This window comes from Triticum aestivum, chromosome 3A, assembly GCF_018294505.1.
Source record: "Triticum aestivum cultivar Chinese Spring chromosome 3A, IWGSC CS RefSeq v2.1, whole genome shotgun sequence".
Taxonomy (NCBI): Eukaryota; Viridiplantae; Streptophyta; class Magnoliopsida; order Poales; family Poaceae; genus Triticum; species Triticum aestivum.
The window spans coordinates 175,918,471-175,937,395 of NC_057800.1; the positions used below are offsets into that span (position 1 = coordinate 175,918,471).

The following is an 18,925-nucleotide window of genomic DNA, read 5'->3' on the forward strand; positions in this document are numbered from 1 at the left end:
CATTGTAAGCTTAAATAAAATATTTAAACAGATGTGGCTAATTAAAGAAAGGATTATGGGTAAACCGGTGAAATAATTAAAAAAAGATTATGGTCTTAATAAATAAAATATTCAAATAGATGAGGCTAGTTAAAGGAAGGACTTGAGGTAAATATGTAGGAAAAATAAAAGGAAGGATTTGTAGGGTTCAATGTGTTGGGGCTGCTAAATTAGAAAAGGAAGGATTTGATTTCCGACAAAAACGGGTGAGGACGTCATGGTAATTAAAGGAAGTATTATACCTAAATGAATTCAGTGGGAGATTATGCCTGGCAAAGAAAATATGAACATGGCTAAATTGCATCGTATTTTTTTATGTTCATTTTATAGAAGGATGTTGCGTTGCAACATGTTCTTCATAATGAATCCGGTGATGTGGGATATTATGCTTGCAAAAAACATCAATTTTTCCCGTTGCAACGCACGGGCATATGTGCTAGTAGTAATCTAATGACAGCAAAACATGTGGCTGTCGTGTGGATAGGGTTGGAAACCGCCTCGTGTGGAAAGGACGCGGAGACGCACGATCATACTAGACCGCAGGGCTCGCGTTCTACCGGCTCAGTGTTTAGGGCATGTCTAGCCGTTCGGCCCCCCAGGTCGCCTAAATAGAGCGGCCTGGGGGTGTGCCGGCGCTAGTTCGGCCCCTGGGGGCGACCTAGCTTCCAGTCACGCCCCCAAGCGTCGGCCCCAGGATTGCAGAAATTTAAACTAGGTCGTTTCCGCTCACAAAAGACGCTACAAATCCGGCGATCGGACGTAGTCTGGCGTTACAAAAAACATAGCGCCGCAAGTTCGCGTGCGCAACGAATCACTCGGTGGGGTCGGCTCCAGGCGTTGGCGGAGTCGGCGTGCGCGGGCTCGGCGGTGTCGGAGATGCTTCGGTGCTGGGCTGTGTCGGCGCGGCTTCGTTACTGCTGGGCGGCGATGTAGAGGCGCCGTTCGGGCTTGGCGTCCGTGTGGCCGTGGGCGCGGGAGCTGGCGTCGTCGGCGTCGTCGGCGTTGCTGTCTGCATCTGGTTCAGGATGAGGCCGCGCTCCGCCATGTACCACGCCCTGAGCTGCTCGTCGTTGCTCTGGAGCACGTCCGCCCCGCCCATCAGAAAAGCCATGTCGGTGTTCCTCTTCTTCGCGGCGACGTTCGTCCGGAGCAGGTCGACGTTGGTCCGGAGCAGGTCGAGCTTGATGGCGCTGTTCGTCATCAACGACGACCACCGCGCCTCGGTCTTCTCTTCACGTAGGACGGCCCGGGCCTGGGCGTCGGTGAGGCAATGCTCGATGGACTCCTGCACTCGCGCGGTTGCCGCGTCGACGTTTTTCCCCTTCTTTGCCAATTTATGGCCGTCCGGTCGCCCCTCTGACGCGCCCGGAGTCGTCGCGTCCGGCTTGTATGTCTCCTTGGCCTTGTCGAGGGCACGTCGGACTTCCGTCCACTTCTCGCACTTGTCAATGCGCTTGTAGACGTGGAGGTGCTTGAAGTCGGTGTCGCCGAGGTGCGAGAAGGGCAGCGGTCCACGGCGGAGATGGGGCGTCGGTGTGGACGCGTAGGCGGGCGGCGAGTAGTTGCATGGAGGGTACTGCACGCCGACGAAGGCGGGCGAGGGTGTGCGCGTCGCGGGGTGGCCATGGGGGAAGGTCACGTTTGGGTTGAACCCACCGTGCGCGTCGCCATCGGCGTAGCCGGGCGACAACGAACCCCATGGAGATTCGACGCCTTGCTGTCCCCAGGGCGCGTACTGGGCGTGGTTGACGACGGGTGGATTCATCATCCCCGCGTGGTCGACCGATGAGGAAGACGCCGCCGCGCGCGCCGCGTTGTCGCGGGCCTTCTTGGCGATGACCCTGTTGCGCCGGTCGGCGGTGACTGCGTCGCGTCGCTGAACTTCCACCCTTCACTCGGCGTTCGACAGGCCCGGTGGCTTCGATGACGGCGCCCTCGGCTTCCTCTGTTTCGGCTGGGCCACGGTGCCAGTATCGGTTGCCGCCGCGCGCGGCATGGCGGCGACTGGAAGACGAGCGGGAGGGGGTTTGGCGGGAGAAAGAGAGGGAATGGCGGGAGGAAGGCGAGCGAGCGGGAGAGATGCGAGGGAAAAGCGTTAAGAAACGGCGGGAAAAGGCCCTCGGGTCGCCGCCAGGGCGGACCCACGCGTCTTTTTCGCTTGTGCCGGCTCCCCAAGCGCCCCCCAGGGCGCCGGGTTCGGCCTGGGTCCGCCGGCACCAGTTTTAGCCCGAGCCAGCGAAAAACAGGCTTCTGGAGACGCGACTGAGCCGTTTTTTTTTGGCGTCGGTGCAGCAAAAATGTCTTGGGAGGGCCTGTTGAAGGCGCGGCTGGAGATGCCCTTAGCCGGTCAGCCGGAGCAAATCGTTTCCCTAGAATTATTGGGTCGAATCTACGAGAGAGCGAAACCCTAGCGATAGCGAGCGGGGAATAACATCTCCACTCAACCTTCCCAAGCCAACCCAGTTTTGAAGGGCAAAAAAAAAAGAGAAGGAAAATCTCAACCCCATCGTCTTCTCCACATCGCCTCGTCGCCGCTGCCGCCCCCCGGTTCGACGATGCCGTCGCCTGACGCGGCAACGGGCGAAGCGTCCACCCCCCTCAGCACACGCGTCCGCGCCTTCAAGATACACCCCAATGTCGTCCGTAACTTTCTCGACCACCACATCCGCGTCAAGGACCAGGCCGCGCGCTGCGGGGGCAGCTCCTTCTCGTCGAAGTCGAAGGATGCTGCGAGGATGTTTGGCTGCGTCATCGGGATGAAGAGCGGGCAGACAGTTGAAATCTTGGACAGCCTGGACCTCCTGCTCGACCCCGTCTCCGGAACCCTCTGCCGCGCCTTGCTGGAGAAGAAGGAGCACTGTAAGCTGATAGGCATTTTCAGGATACCCACCCTTGTTAGAATCCTAGGTTTTGTAGGGTTTGATGAGTGCTTGCTTGTTGCGGGTGTGGTTGTGCAGACGAGAAGTTTTTCCCTGGCTCGGTCGTTCTGGGGTGGTATTCTTCTCGGACTATGGCAGCTGAGCAGGATACCGACATGCAAATCCACAAAGCCGTGAGTATTTATTTAGTACAACCATTTATTTGTTCAAGTGCTTAATCTGTGGGAGTGACAAATTTGATTTTGGCTTGAGAATAGTCAAGGAAACACTTACCAAAATGGATGTTTGTGTTATCTGTGCTATACGCTTTAATTGTTGACCCCCCTGCATAACCTTTTTTTTATACTATATCTTTATCTAGTTGATGGATGCCGAGGGAAGAGCTTTCTATATTGTACTAAATCCTGCAATCTACCTCTCCCAGATGGATCTCTGTGTTACTATTTATGATTGTGGTAAGTAAAGTTTTGAACCATTGAATGTATAGCGATTGACTTCTTTTGATCCTTAATTTGACCCTGACTGCGTTATGATACTTCAAGGATTTTATATGTGCTGCATTGACTATTGAGATGTTTGATTTTTGGGTATACATCAGTTATGCATGCTTACAACTTTTGTGAATTGTTAGTACTACTAACTATTAAGTCTAGCACTCAACATCTTATTGAATTGGTATCATCATTAACTTAATTGTTATATAGCAGCAAATGGTATGTGTTTAGTGGCCTGAAGATCTAGTCTTGAAATGATGAAGTTTCCTGAGCTAAATCCTCTTTCTACCTTCTTGTTATGATATGGTGCCTTTTCCTACAAATGTGTATCTATCTATTTGCTAAGTTCCTTCCCATACGCCATTATTTAGCCACATTATGTTCTAGTATGATACACGTAACACTAAGTTCTTAGCTCACAAGTGTGTTTCATTGTGCTAATGTTCTTATCTCGTTTCCTTTCGTGTATTTGTGCTGCTAATGCTTTCTTTATGTTCTGTAATTTCAAGTGTTGGGCGCTACCGATGGGAGTCCTCGGCTCAACCTTGTAAAATTTGACTGTACAACTGAGGTTGGTGTTCTCCTCAAGTGTTTGTTTAGTTATAGGTATTTTCTAACACAAGCTGTTTGAAAGATTTTAGAGGCAGATAGGATATCTTCAGACTGTAGCACTGGTTTCAAACGGTGTTTCCTCTGCCCAAACCGAGCCGTCTGCGATGTGAACCTACTGCCTCTTGAAAAAATGTAGGTGCATACTTTCCTCTAAGATATGTCTTGAACTGCATACATAATGTGATATTGGCAAATGGATGCCACATCTCTAAAATGCCACCATCTTTATGCCAGAAATGGAAGAATAGTGGTGATTAACGCTCGTAATCTTAGGATAGCGAGAGGGCGGCGGGAAGGGCTGGGGAGATATTCTGATGCTTTGGTTGTTATCAATTTCATTGAATTGCTTTGGTCTTATCTGCGCTTGCAGAGCTGTTGCACAACGTCCGCATCAAGCATTTAGGACAATGCTGCTTGAAACACCGTCAGGCTTCGCTATGTTCAGTGTTTCTGCGCGTCTTCTTAAGTATCCTGAGGTACCATACTTATCCCTCCACCCTTGTGTGATGCATAATCTATTTTCCTTCGTTTACATTTGAGCCCTACGCTTCAGCCCTCACGCAGTTTTTTCCTTTTTCTTTCTACAGGAGATATGGTCATGGTTTACTCGTCTAAGTGATGCACATGATGTACAGTATAGCTCCTGAATTTACTTTTTAAATGCTAATTTGTTAGTTTACGTTCTTGGTTTCAATTTTTAGGTTGTTTATTCTAGTTTTTGGACTTCTGTTGGTCATTTCTTATTTTGTGCTCTTTTGCAGTCTGTAAGACTTTTAACATTTTGATGCGTTGCCCACCTAAAATTACTTATTTCAATGCTCATTTGTTCATTTATGTTCTTGGTCTCTTAAGTTTTAGCCTTTTAGGTAGTTTATTCTAGTTTTTGGACTGCTGTTGGGCGTTCACTATTTGCGCATTCCAGCCCTTTAATATTTTGATGTGTTTCCCGTCGTTCTATTTGCAGGCCATATCTACCCTCGGTTTCATTAAGGTTCATGACAAATCTGTTGCCAGGGATAGTGATGTTGGTCCTGGCAAGGACCTGGAAAGATTTATCCTAAAATTCACCACTACACATGCGTTGATTGTTCCAGATGCAGATCTTAAGTTTGTTATTGAGAAAAAACTTGTGAGTTAATGTTTACCCTTGTTGTATTGTTGTATTTCCTTTATTCTTTTATTTGTTTGGAATGAGTAATATTTACCCTAATAGATTCTATTGTTATTTTTCTTCAGAAAGTCATTTGTTGGCTTGATGCACATATTGTTGATGAGCTGACGTGGGGTCTAAAGTATGTCCTAGATAAATTTTTACCTGAAGAAAAGGATAGTCCATGTCATCTCCTACTCAGCAAGGAATTGGAGAAGAAGATCAAATCATATGGATTCAGTGTCTCGCCACAAGTGGTATGTTTTCTCCCCTTGCTACTGTACTGCTACTGACTACAAGCCAAAGCTCCAGATAAGCAAAAGCAAAATTAGAGACCCTAGATTACGAATAGTGGATGTGTAATGAACTTTCAACTAATAAATAAACACATGGGTTAATAAAATGCTGGCCCTTCTGAAATGACAATGCACCAGCGGTTATTTCCTTCCTTAAGCGAACCAACTCCTGAAAATTTAGTAGGGTTTTCATTTACCTTTGTAACAACTTCAAGCACAAGATCCATTTAAAAAGAACCTCACACAGAGAGCATGAGTTCACCACGTAACAAAAGCCCTTTACCCTTGAAGGTACAAATTATCTGTAACACTGACTTTCTTTTCTGCACCCATATGCGTACTGCAGTGATGTTAATTTTTGTGCTGTTCTTGTGTTCCATTGTTACTGAGCCCACTTACAAACGGCAGTGATTTAAGGGTGCTAATTTATGTGCTGCTACTGTGTTTCACGGTTATGCATCATTTTTAATATTGATAGCATAGTAATAACCTGCGTGCGTGTAAAAGAAATTAACAATTATTAGCGATGTACCTCTGAATCAGTAGATGATCTGTCTCTGGGCATGCATTAGAGGAGGCAATGCCATTAGACAGGAACAGAAGTCTGACTAACCTCTCAGCCTGGTAATGCTCGCATTTCCAAAAAGTTCGGTTAGTTCATGTTAAAAGCACTTCTCATGTCCTGTTCAAATATGAAAATTAATTGCTGATCTCCTTAATATATTTTATAATTGCTTAATCTCACTTGGGAGTTCAGGGTGATATTGTTAATCTCGTTAATTCATTTTGATTGCATTTGTAATTAATGTAACTTGGAAGTTCATATTATTTAAAAATATTTAGCAGTGCACAAGAATGAGAACCATCCATGAAATGTGCAACGAAGGTTGCTCCTTGTGTTTCAGAAGGCAATAATGCACTGTGTCTACAACTCTACATTGATGTTAATTTGTACCAGTGCAGGTAGATTGCTAGTAAACTAGAGGATACCCCGTGCGTTGCTGTGGAAATTTGTTGATGAAATTTGGGCTGATATCATGAGAACCAAAATTAGAAATACATATGGCTTACTATATTTGATTATGTATAGTTGTAAAATATTTATTGAATATACGTAGAATAATTAAATGGAAAACATTTTCTCATGCATGGTTGAATGTTGTGGTGGGTGTTTTCCAATGCATGATTGCATGTTGAGGTGGCCTTATCCCATTCATAATTGTATGGTGAGGTGGCATGCTTGCATGTTGAGATAAATAAGTTAGTGGGATCTCTTAGGTATATAGGATTACCTACATTTGATACATATTTATTGATTGATGATTATTTCTACCATCAATATGTAGGAAGAAGGTCAATAATCTTTAGTCTCGAAACCTTGCCATTAAAAACATGTCTTTTCCAAGAAAGATTGTCTTTTCATGAAATTGTTCACTGGATGTCCACCTTTTTAATTACAAACTGCCGATGTGAAATTTAAGTGTTGATGTTTTTCATTGGGTAGCTCGCATGGGATTGGTTGCTGCACAATGACCATGGGGGACCCCTTTGTGCATTAACTTTTAACCCTCCATGCTTTTTATTTGATTCTCATTTTATCCTCGATTTCAGATTGACAGAGAGTTTATAACCACTGTTGGTTACTTGTACGAACTAGAACTTACTTCAGAGAGTCTCTCTGTGTTCTTGCACCATAAATTTGATGACTGCTTTTATGGGCGTCGCCTGTCTGACCTAGAGTTTGCAAAAGCCATTTCAGATAGACTCAAATCCTCCGAGGTTAGTGGAGTTGCTGCAAACTGATAATTCAAATGATAATCAAGCTGTTATTGATGAATAAGACCTGTTTTATTTGTTTTGCACAGGAAATGATACCAAACTATGGCGAGTATAGCAAACAAGACATAGTGAGGTTCACTGATTATGTTTTGGCGGCTCCTGGTTTGAAAAATGATGCTATATTATATCTCAAGAAACTGGAGAGAGCAGCTCGTAAATATCGTTTGGCAGTTCCTGATGAACAGAAAAAGTCCATGGAGTTCTTGCGTAAGACACATCTCCCTCTCTCTACGATTTCCCACCCCATCGCATGTCATGGCAGACAATTTATTTGATGCTATCCCATTCAATTTTTGGTTTATTGCTACTCTTAACAGTAGTAGCTGTATTGACTCTGGGTTTAGGGGAGCGTGGATGAATCATGATATCATTTTCTTGAGTTGTTGCTCTTGTATACAAATAAAGTGCATACCTTCGACTTACTATTTTTTCGTTCATTCACTCATTCGCATTTCTTTGCACATATCTGTTGGAACTTGGTGAGATAATGCTTCTTAATTCATATGTTTCTTTTTGAAGGAAAAGCTGAAGCAAGGGACAAGGAGTCGAAACTTGTAGTTAACATTGAGGCTGCAGCTTCAAAATCAAAGGCTGTGGGAAAAAATAAGAAGGATGATGACATCGATGATTCCGTGAGTTGTTGACAATGTTATTTATAGTCTTGAGTTTTAGAAGTTGCTTGAATGGCACTGTTATGGCCTGTGGTAGGATTTGAGCGAGGATGATAGTGATGAAAAGGAGAAGAAGAAAGACCCAAAGTCTGTTTGATGTGCTTTTCCGTGTTACAGTATTTTCCCTGATGATACCTGACACACACACACTATGCCATGCAGAAGCCAGAGACTAGGAAGAGGGGAGTAGCTGGAAGTGTGTTGAAGATGCCTGCTTCTAATAAGAAGGCAAAGGTCGCAACACCGTCCTGCCAGAAGACAGGTGCGAAATGAGTCTGTGGGGTCTTGCATTGGAGTCTACGTGGCTTTGGTGTTTGATTGTGTGTGTATTTCTTGCATGTGACAACAAGGGGGCTGTCCATGTGGCAGCTCTGCACCCGGCAAAGAATACAGGTCATACCCCTCCAACCAGTGAGAAGTCCCACAAGTTCAGTAGCATGGAAGTCTTGCAGCAAGTAAGTTTCATGGATTCTGGCATTTTGATACAACCTTGAGTTTGCCGTTTACATGAGGAGCCTTGGCGCAGTGGTAAAGCTGCTGCCTTGTGACCATGAGGTCATGGGTTCAAGTCCTGGAAACAGCCTCTTACAGAAATGTAGGGAAAGGCTGCGTACTATAGACCCAAAGTGGTCGGACCCTTCCCTGGACCCTGCGCAAGCGGGAGCTACATGCACCAGGTTGCCCTTGAGTTTGCCGTTTGTATTGATGTCTTCGGTTGGAGTTCATGCCAATTTAAATATCTGTATTGCAATATGTAGGTGGATAATGTACCTTTTTATGTGCAGGTAAAAAAAGAGGTTATTATCGAGAGGATTTCAGCAAGAAGTGCAGATTTATTACCTTGGTGAAAGGCCTGGAATCGTTTGGTGAGTGGTGTTGGTAACATGAGTGCAGTGCCTGTACACTAACTGTTTTGCAGCCGGTGAAGTAAAAAATGATGAACATGACTGTATTTTGAACTATGTGGAAGAGGTTGTTCTGTAAATGCTAGATCCGGGCTTGAGCTAAGCCTGTCTTAAAGTTCCATGATGGTATCTTATTCGATGTCAAGGCTGGCCATATTTTGATAGAGCATGTTGTTTTCCTGAACATTTAGGTATAAATCTGAGTGATGCTTCAATGAAGCTTAGAAAGAAGTTTGCTACTCGAGCCTCGGTTTTCAAGGTAGTTAGTTATCTATGAAATTATGAAGGCTTTTAATCTTTCATTAGGTCTTGTCTAATTATCTCTTCTTTAACATGTTCCCTAGGGCCCAACTGAGAAGGAGCAAATAGCTGTGAAAGGGGACGTATCATGTGATATTGTGGAGTTCATTAGAGATACATGGTCTGACGTAAGTTATTCATCTCTGCATTTTATTATGGTTTACATGTTTTGTATGCTTCCATTATCGGTAGCTTTCTGATCAACTCAAGATTCGTTTGGTTTCACAAGAACACGTGGAAAGCATCAGCCAAGACTTTGCCGGACAAGTCCCCAAATTAAACTACGTGCAGAATAAAACCAACACTAATGCAGATACATGATCAAGATTAAAAAGCTAACACCGGTAAAGAGGCGCACGCAGAGGTTTACATTATCGGTTGCGCATTAGTCATGAAAGAAGCCTTAACACCGGTAGTAAGGAACACTTATTTATCCATAATCCTAAAATCTACTCTCTTGCTTCTGGTTTGTCATAATCTCTCTTTTCTTTTCTCTTAAAATATTGGATTAGAAAGAAAAAAAACACGCATGAAACATGCAGCAACTATCATTGGTCAGTCTGTAAGCTTATTTTTGTATGCAGCAACTTGGCTTTCGCAATCTGTGGCTGTAGTGATAAGGCAAATCAAAGGGGTCAAAAAAGAAGATACAGAATTGTAGCTAATGGGGTTCGTTCGCCCTTGCCTGTCACTATAGCGTGTCAAGTCTTTCAATCACACTTAATCGGGGTCACAGCCCATTTTTGCATGAAGTCCCATGCATGTCTTTCTTTTATGTCATGCAGTCACAGCCCATTTAAATCAGGGTCTTCTTTCTCCTTTAATCCAGCCCACAATTATTTAGTCTCTACTGCATCCTTCGCGTCCAATGCTCCTGGTATTATATTAGTATCAGATAGCCTCTGCCGCATCCTATGAAGTCTAATTTAAATACTCTAATCCATGCACAACAGCCCATAATCTTGTTTAACGCATGCATGCACATGTCCCTCCTATCCATGCCAACAGCCCGCAACTTTGTTTAACGTGCATGCACACATCCCTCATTGCAAGTCCCTCATCCATTTTCATCATCGTTTTTTCTTAAAGCTTCCTGTCGATATTGCAAGCAACTTGCAAACATTAAACCGATGAGAATTGGTTTAAGGGATCGAGGTGGTATTTATTTGATGCAGCAGTGGCTCGCGGAGAAGGCCCAACAGTGCAACTATTTGATGTAGTGTAGGTCCAGCAGTGCAGGTACATGGCCCAATATGGGCGAGAGCCAAAGAAAGAAATATAACGTGCTATGTTTTTAAGGCGACGCTTCGTTTTAAGGTGCTGGGGGGGGGGGGGGGGCGCCTAGGTGCCTAAAGCGGACATATTTGCAAAGCGCTGGGGGGGGGGGGGGTGCCTCGACGCCTAAGCGTCGCCTTACAGACGCCTTAAAAACATAGATAACGTGTGTGAGGCCCGATAGACTAAAGAAAAACGCGTATTCCCCGTTGTCAAAAAAATGCTGTATCCCCCGTTTCAAGCCTGTACAAATGTAATAGAACTTGCATCTAATCACAGCATTTAGCTGTCTCGGTTGGTAGATGTGCTGTAACACCTGGCAAGAGGTCTTGTGTTCGAGTCCCCTTCCCATTGTTTTTACTTTGAGCACATCTTTTTTTTATTACCCTAACTGGGGCGCCGATCAGAGGCCAAGGTCCAGCTGTTTGTGGCGCATCGGAACTTCGGTGGGGCGCAACCAGAAGGCCCAACAGACACACTTCGGACGAAGCAGATGTAAAAGAATATCACTGAAGCAGACGAAACCAAGAATATTACCTCCCTTTATTAGTAGGTATAGATATAGATATAGATATAGATATAGATTAAATGGGTGCTATGGTCTTGTCCATCATGACCAGCAAAACAGAGAAAACAATCAGACAACAAAAAATTACACTACTCGGACTTCTGCGAAAATGTGTCTCAAAATTGTATTGACAGCACAGGCATGTGTGTAGAGAAGTAAGCAATCGATCAGGCACATAATTCCCGATATTAGCAAAATTGGGGTAACTTAATACCTTAGTACCTACTCCACTTCTTTTGACTAGTAGCATTCAGTTGCTTGAAGTACAATAGAGCGTCGTCCTTCCAATTGATTCATTCTTTTCCAATAACTTCTGAAGCTATTTAGATAAAACATAATAACAGAACTCTTGAATGACTGCACTACTCTAACTGATCAATATAGACATAATAAGCAAAATGGAAGGCATACACGGGAGGAGCAAATCAACCAGAACTAGTCCTAAAGGCGCGCCAACCCCGTCAATTGGTTGTTTAGTCTCAGTCTAGTGTTTTGTGTTTGGGTTTGTGACTTTGTTTGGAGTCGAACACAATGCTATCAGTTTTATTGTTAGGTGCATACTTTGTACTTTTGGAAGTTTCTTCATGGGCGTCGTCAATCTCTTGCGAGGGGACAAGATGCTCATGCAACCAGGATAATATTTCCTGTTCAATTCCTATTAATACAGCTCGATGCTTTACAAAATTGATCGACAATATCAAGCATACTTTTACACATACAAAACCTAGAGACAGACAGAGTTGCTATATGCTTGTTTCTTTTGATCTGGTAACACCCTTGCAAGAACTAGGTTCATGCACTGCACTCTAATCTAACACAATCAAGTATGCATACTCGACATACTATAATCTCACGATGATGTGCAGCAAAGAATACAAATCGTAGACAACATCAAAGCCTTGACCAATGAAAAAGAGCCATACCTTGAGAGACTTGACACAAAACTTGCACAGCTCATCTGTGCACTCTTGCTCCATGGCTTTATCTGTTGTAGTAGCAAGGCTTGGAGCTCCATTTTTCTGAAACTTTGTACGTAGTCTGCAAAGCAGAGAATACAAACACATCATTAACCATTTAGATGAAATTGCATTGCTAGTGGCTATACCTAAGACTGCACTTGCATTTGATCTAAACTCATGTGCAATACGCTAAGCTACGATTGCATTTGCTATAAATAATCTGAATAATAGCATAAATGGTAGAAGTCTCAAGGTCCAAGCAGTACAACAAACACAGGCAACATTAAATTAACTGAAAGTCAACCTCTCTCATGGCAATGGAAGTAGAATGTTGCATATCAAGGACAACAACCAGGAGTGTTTGTGCAAGGCGGGGTTAGAAAACACATTAGCCTTTTGTCCTTATAAAGTCCAGAGCCTACAAAACATCAATGAAGCTCGTCCGATCCTATGTGCCGAAATTCATATTCAGGATAAGCAATCATGTATATGTACTCCACCCACCAAACATTTTGCAAAGAGAAAATTTAAACAGAGCATTAACCAAATAAAGGTAATATAGATGCATCTGGAACTCATGAACTGGATCGGTGGAACACTTTTTGGTTATGCCTGTAATAGTACCTTGGCTGTGGATAGGAGATGCTTTTTTCAAAATCTGCAATATATAGTAGAGGTTTGTCCGTGTTGATAGTGTTGATATCTCGGCACGATCTAAATCTCATTGGGAATCATTCTTTCTGATTTAAATCCCAGGAAGATCTGAATAAATAGAAAATAGGAATAACATCAAATTTTCACCATTAATAAAAACTTACAATAGGAATACTAGATTCTATATACTGGAAGAACATGTGTAGAGACATCGTCCAATAGAGGAACAGACCCTTCAGGGAGAAGTAATTTTTGCACTTCAGCACCCAAAGTAAAACTCAAAATATCTTATAGAACAACTTTCTCATGTATAACTACATTTTCATTACCTATACAACAACAACAACAAAACCTTTAGTCCCAAACAAGTTGGGGTAGGTTAGAGGTGAAACCCATAAGATCTCGCAACCAATTCATGGTTCTGCCACACGGATAACAAGATTCCACGCACCCTTGTCCATGGCTAGTTCTTTGGTGATACTCCAATCCTTTAGATCTCTCTTTACGGACTCTTCCCATGTCAAATTCGGCCTAGCCGGACCTCTCTTGACATTATCTGCATGCTTTTGCTGTCCGCTATGCACTGGAGCTTCTGGAGGCCTGTGCTGAATATGCCCAAACCATCTCAGACGATGTTGGACAAGCTTCTCTTCAATTGGTGCTACCCCAACTCTATCTCATATATCACCATCCCGGACTTGATCCTTCCTCGTGTGGCCACACATCCATCTCAACATGCGCATCTCCGCCACACCTAACTGTTGAACATGTCGCCTTTTAGCCGGCCAACACAGCACCATACAATATTGCGGGTCGAACCGCCGTCCTATAGAATTTGCCTGTCTTGTCATAGAGAATGCCAGAAACTTGGCGCAACTTCATCCATTCGGCTTTGATTCGATGGCTCACATCTTCATCAATACCCCCATCCTTCTGCAGCATTGACCCCAAATATCGAAAGGTGTCCTTCTGAGGCACCTCCTGCCCATCAAGGCTAACCTCAACTCCTCGTACCTAGCAGTACTAAAACTGCACCCCATGTACTTGGTTTTTTTAGTTCCACTAAGCCTTAAACCTTTTGATAATAATTTATCAAATAAATCTCCAGGCAATGTTCCTTTCATCAGTGAATTGTCTACAACATATGTAAGAACTACTTTATGTCTACTAATAACACACCTGAAGTTAAAATTCTGTACAGAGAATGCATCTGCTACTTTTGGACTTTTGGATGTACAAATGGTTAAGGATCAACCGATGCATGCGAAATAGATATTCCAGAAAATTTACCAAGGAACTATCCAGAATGGTTTTGCAACTATGATGCACAGTGCACTTAGTTGATCCTGACATGGCCGTAGAAACTCGTATGAATTGTTTCCGAAAAAGAAGAGAAAATTTTATGAACTGAGATCAGGAGGATATCAGAAATCGAAAATGAATGCAAATTAGCTAGCGCGGGTGGAATGGAAGGTAGCCATAGGACGTACGGCTCACCGACCTTCACCTTCATCCCTGCTGCGCAATTAAGCACATCAATCAGCGAGGCACAGCAATCCCTGCTGACCTGGACGCTGTACCCAACCGCTGGATCTGCTTCAACTTTGATGGTAAGTCGAGGAAGTGAAGGAGAGGACGGCAGGGGATGGCCACCGCCGCCTTGAGCGATTGAAATTGACAGACCGATGCATGGAGGAGCAGAGAGGCGAACCAGAGAGCAAAGGGGTGGAGATAAGATTGTCCGGCTAAAAATGTTCGCTCCGAGCAGCATGGCTGTGCAGGCATCGGCCCTGATCCATGCGTGACTGAAGAACACAGCTGCGCCGCATTGCCAGCTGCCTGATCTGCATGAGGTGGTGGCCGTGTCCTGGTCAGCTTTACGGTGGAGGGAGGCGACATGGTGTCGTCGGAGGGGGCGGTGGAGTGTGACCTGGGATTGGCGGCGCTAGGATCGGAATAAATGGGTCGTGAGGTGGGGGTTTTCTCTCCGGCCTTAAATTTACACTGGTAGGGCCAAGCGAGAGCGGCTGGGCCGTTTGATTAGGGTGACGAATAATTCGCGTTGGGGTGGTATGCATTCAGTCGGTGCTTGCATGGATAATAGATTGTGGATAGGAGGGTTTGGCTCAATAATATTCTGTCCATTTGTCATATTTTGCGTAGAAGGTTTAAGCTTTTTATGCAATATAACATTGTGGAGCCCATCTCCTGTGGTTTAACCTTCTGGACGTAACACACAAACAATCTCAGTAATCCTTCATTGACTGCTTTATAATGAAATATGCTTTATAATACCACGTAGCTATTTTAGGTCTCAACAATGATTCATTTTACTATTAGAACAATGAGTACAACCTGATTTTATGTGCTTGCCCTTTAACACTGATGAAACAGTTGTGTTGTTCACCAGTTATTCTGTTTTTAGACTAATATAAGGAGTACAAATTGATCTTTTGTGCTTGCCCTTTAATAACACTAATAAAGCAGTTATTTAACCTGTTCACCAGTTATCAACTTATCAACATAATCTAATTGCTGTAGAAGATAATTCTGTGAAATTTATCGGTTTCTCCTTGGGTTTCTACTTTCCAGGTTCCGAAATCAGCAATATATCTCCGTCGTGGTGGAAGGAAGTTTGCTACTGCTTGATTAAGTATTGTGTACAAGGCTGGTGGAAGGAAGTTTGCTACTGCTTGATTAAGTGTTGTGTACAAGGCAATACACCAGCGGAGTTAACTTAATTATGAAAATTGCATAACTTGGGCATTGTTTTGCTTCATGATCTTCCAATGTACTCCTACCGGAAGGACCCCAGTACTTCTTTTTATCGTGTTTTCCCACTGGATATTAAGAATACGTAGAACAAAGGCTGTGCCATTTCCATGGTGTAAATGAGTCATTAGCAAATAACAGTAGTGAAATACTTGTACAAGGTCTATGTGCATTGTCCGAATTCCTCTTAAGCATCGTTCACATGAAGAGTGAAAAGGTCTATGTGTAGATGTATATGCATGAGATTCCTGTATGCAATTCCCTTTGTCCGATGATATGTTACTTGCCTGAGGAAACAACAAAGACGAAGGAGTTATGAAGTAACAGGAGAGGAGAGGGCCCAAGGGCTTGTGTGTCCTCTTGGGGGCGTCCCTTCCCTCTGTATGCAGATGCAGGGGCATGGTGGCCAGCCCTCCCAGCCTTGGGTTGACGCAAGGGGGAGGAATTGTTCTTCTATTCCAGTTCCCTCCTTTTCATACACGGGTTGACGCAAGGGGGAGGAATTGTTCTTCTATTCCAGTTCCCTCCTTTTCATACACATGTGGACTTTCCACCTTTCCCAGTCATATGGGTCTTGAGGGACTTGTGCGCCTAGCCCAATAAGGCAAGGGCACCCCCTTCCAGCCCATGCCGACCCCGGGGAATTGGTGGAACCCTTGTGAACTTTCGGACTTCTCGAAAGTTTCCAAAACCTTTTGGAAGCTTCTCGGTATAATATTTAAAAATCTATTTTTTTGAAACTTTGAAAGCAACGTTTCAAATATAAATCTTTACCTCCGGAGCTCCTCGTGATGTTCGGGATCTCACTCGGGACTTTGAACAACATTTGGTCATCAACATGCATATCCCAATGTTACTTTAGCATCACCGACCGTTAAGCGTGCGGATCATACGTGTTCAAGAATCATGTAGACATGACTGAGATACCTCTTTGGTAAATAACCAATAGCGGAACCCGGATGCCCATGATCGGTTAATCCCTTATGCAATTCCCTTTGTCCGGCGATATGTTATTTGCCCGAGATTCGATCGTCGGTATAAAAACTTCATACCTAGTTCAATTTCGTTACCGACAAGTCTCTTTACTTGTTCCGTAATACAAGATCTCGTGACTAACTCATTAGCCACATTGCTTGCAAGCTCTTTACGATGTTGTATTACTGAGATGGCCCAGAGATCGCTCCGTCACACGGAGTGACATATCCCAGTCTCAATCCATGCCAACCCAAGAGACACCTTCAAAGATACCTGTAGAGTATCTTTATGATCATCAAGTCACGAAGTGACATTTGATAGCACACAATGTATTCCTTCAGTATCCGAAAGTTGAATGAGCTCATGGTCTTAGGAATAAATACTTGACATGAAGAAAGCTATAGCGATAAACTCAAGTGATACGATCGAATGCTAAGCTTATGGTTGAGTCTTGTCCATCGCATCATTCTCCTAATGATGTGATCCCGTTATCAAATGACAACTCATGTGTATGGTTAGGAAACCTTAACCATCAGTGGCATCATGAGGTAGGTCTATGCTTAGATGTATATGAGACGAGCAGAACACAAAGAGTTGTGGGCGTTGATGCTGAAATTGCTTACCTTCTTGTCTTATTTGGATTCGGCGGTATTGTGGGATTAAGCGGCTCGGACCAACTTTACATGTCCTCGCACATGAGATCGGTTCTACCGACTGACATGCAACTTGTTTTGCATAAGGTGGCTAGCGGGTGTCTGTCTCTTCTACTTTAGTTGAATCTAATTTGACGAAGGCGGTCCTTGTAGAAGGTTAAAAGGCAACTTGATTATCATCATTGTGGCTTTGCGTAGGTAAGAATGGTTCTTGCTATTTGCCCATAGCAGCCATCTAAAATTTGCAACAACAAAGTATGGGACGTCTAACTTGTTTTTGTAGGGCATGTTGTGATGTGGTATGGCCAAAAATGTGATGTGATATATGTTGATGTATGAGATGATTATGTTTTGTAATAGGTTCACGACTTGCATGTCGATGAGTTCGGCAACCGGCAGGAGCCATATGCTTCTCTTTAATTTATTAATCGCTATATAATTGTTTTACTTTATCGCTATGCGTTAGCAATAATTGTAGAAGCAATAATTGGCGAGACGATCACGTGACGACACGATGATGGAGATCATTGTGTCATGCCGGTGACGATGGAGATCAAGCCGGTGCTTTAGAGATGGAGGTCAAAGGCACGAGATGATAATGGTCATATCATGTCACATATTGATTGCATGTGATGTTTATCTTTTTATGGATCTTATTTTGCTTAGGACGACGGTAGCATTATGAGATGATCCCTTCACTTAGTTTTAAGAAATTGTGTTCTTTCTAAGTATGCGGCATTGCAAATGTTTGTCGTTTCAAAACACCTCGTGATGATCGGGTGTGATAGACTCTACGTTCTCATTGTTCTCATAGCTTTTTTATAACTAAAATTATGTCTTCTGTAAAATTATAGTACGCCTAGGCATACTCTGAAAAAAAGGAGCTGGCATCAGTTCATTTGTGAGCACATGACCTGCCCTGCTGGGAGTTGGCGTTAGTTCATTTGTGAGCACATGAGCTGGCCTGCTGGTTTGCAGAGCGAGGCAGAGGAGGCAGCAGTGCCCATGAAGGACGAGCTGTTATATTTCCTAAAATAGGAAGTTAGAAATTAATGCTTCGAAAGATGCATAGTTTCGTGTTGGAAAAGAGAGAGAGAGAGAGAGAGATAAAATGGAGGGGTAGGGAAGCGGAAGGGGGAGGAAACGGGGCAGGCAAGGAGAAATGGAAGACAATGGAGGTGCCGGGAAGCGGAAGGAGAAGCTGACCGGTAAGTACCTTCAATTTTGTTTTCAGTTTAGTGCCCTCTTGTCACCGACTTTGACACAATTCCTTTTTATTAATTTAGACGCTCAGAAGAAAGAAAAGAAGGAACAGGATCTCCAGAATAACATCACATTTTCAGTTGAGGCGCACCTGGAGTTTTATAGGGACAAGCACAAAGAAATGGACGAAGAAACCTCAACAAAGAACATGAGAGAGCTACTAGCGGCAAGCCTAAAACCAAGGAAAGAGAAGTAAGAGTCAGTTAACTTTGTAATGCCTAGATGGGTAGATGTAGCTTGCACGGTTCCGCTTCTAGAGCTTGATGGATGGTTGTAACTCGTAATGCAATGGGAATAAACTGATTTGTACCACCGATGAGCAAGATAGTTTTTAGAAACGCCAAAGCGAAAACTGGGGGCTTGTCATTCTGCCTGAATCAGTTCCCCTCTCCGTCGAAGCCCACGCTGGCTGCCGCTCCGGGCCGGTGGCCACTTGTTCCTCACCCCTCCCTCTTCTCCCCTCCCCATGGGCTCCCCTTCGCAGCCGCGTGGCCTTGAGGTCCGCTGGCTCGGCGGTGCGGACTCGTCCGAGGAGGACTCCCCGAGTTCGTACTGGAACGCCGTGGAGGGCAAGAGACCGGCGGTGCCGGAGTCGGGGGCTGAATCCTCAAGGGCGCGCCG

The 18,925-nt window shown here is 44.1% G+C and overlaps 1 long non-coding RNA gene and 1 pseudogene across 1 annotated transcript; both read left to right on the forward strand.

The window, feature by feature from the left end:
• The first annotated feature begins 2,439 nt into the window (after positions 1-2,439).
• LOC123060860 (uncharacterized) lies at positions 2,440-15,622 on the forward strand (annotated as a pseudogene).
• A 2,548-nt stretch (positions 15,623-18,170) lies between these two features.
• On the forward strand, positions 18,171-18,616 carry LOC123058194 (uncharacterized). Its single transcript, XR_006427091.1, has 2 exons — positions 18,171-18,249; positions 18,328-18,616. It is a non-coding gene; the product is annotated as an uncharacterized lncRNA (long non-coding RNA).
• Positions 18,617-18,925: the final 309 nt, after the last annotated feature.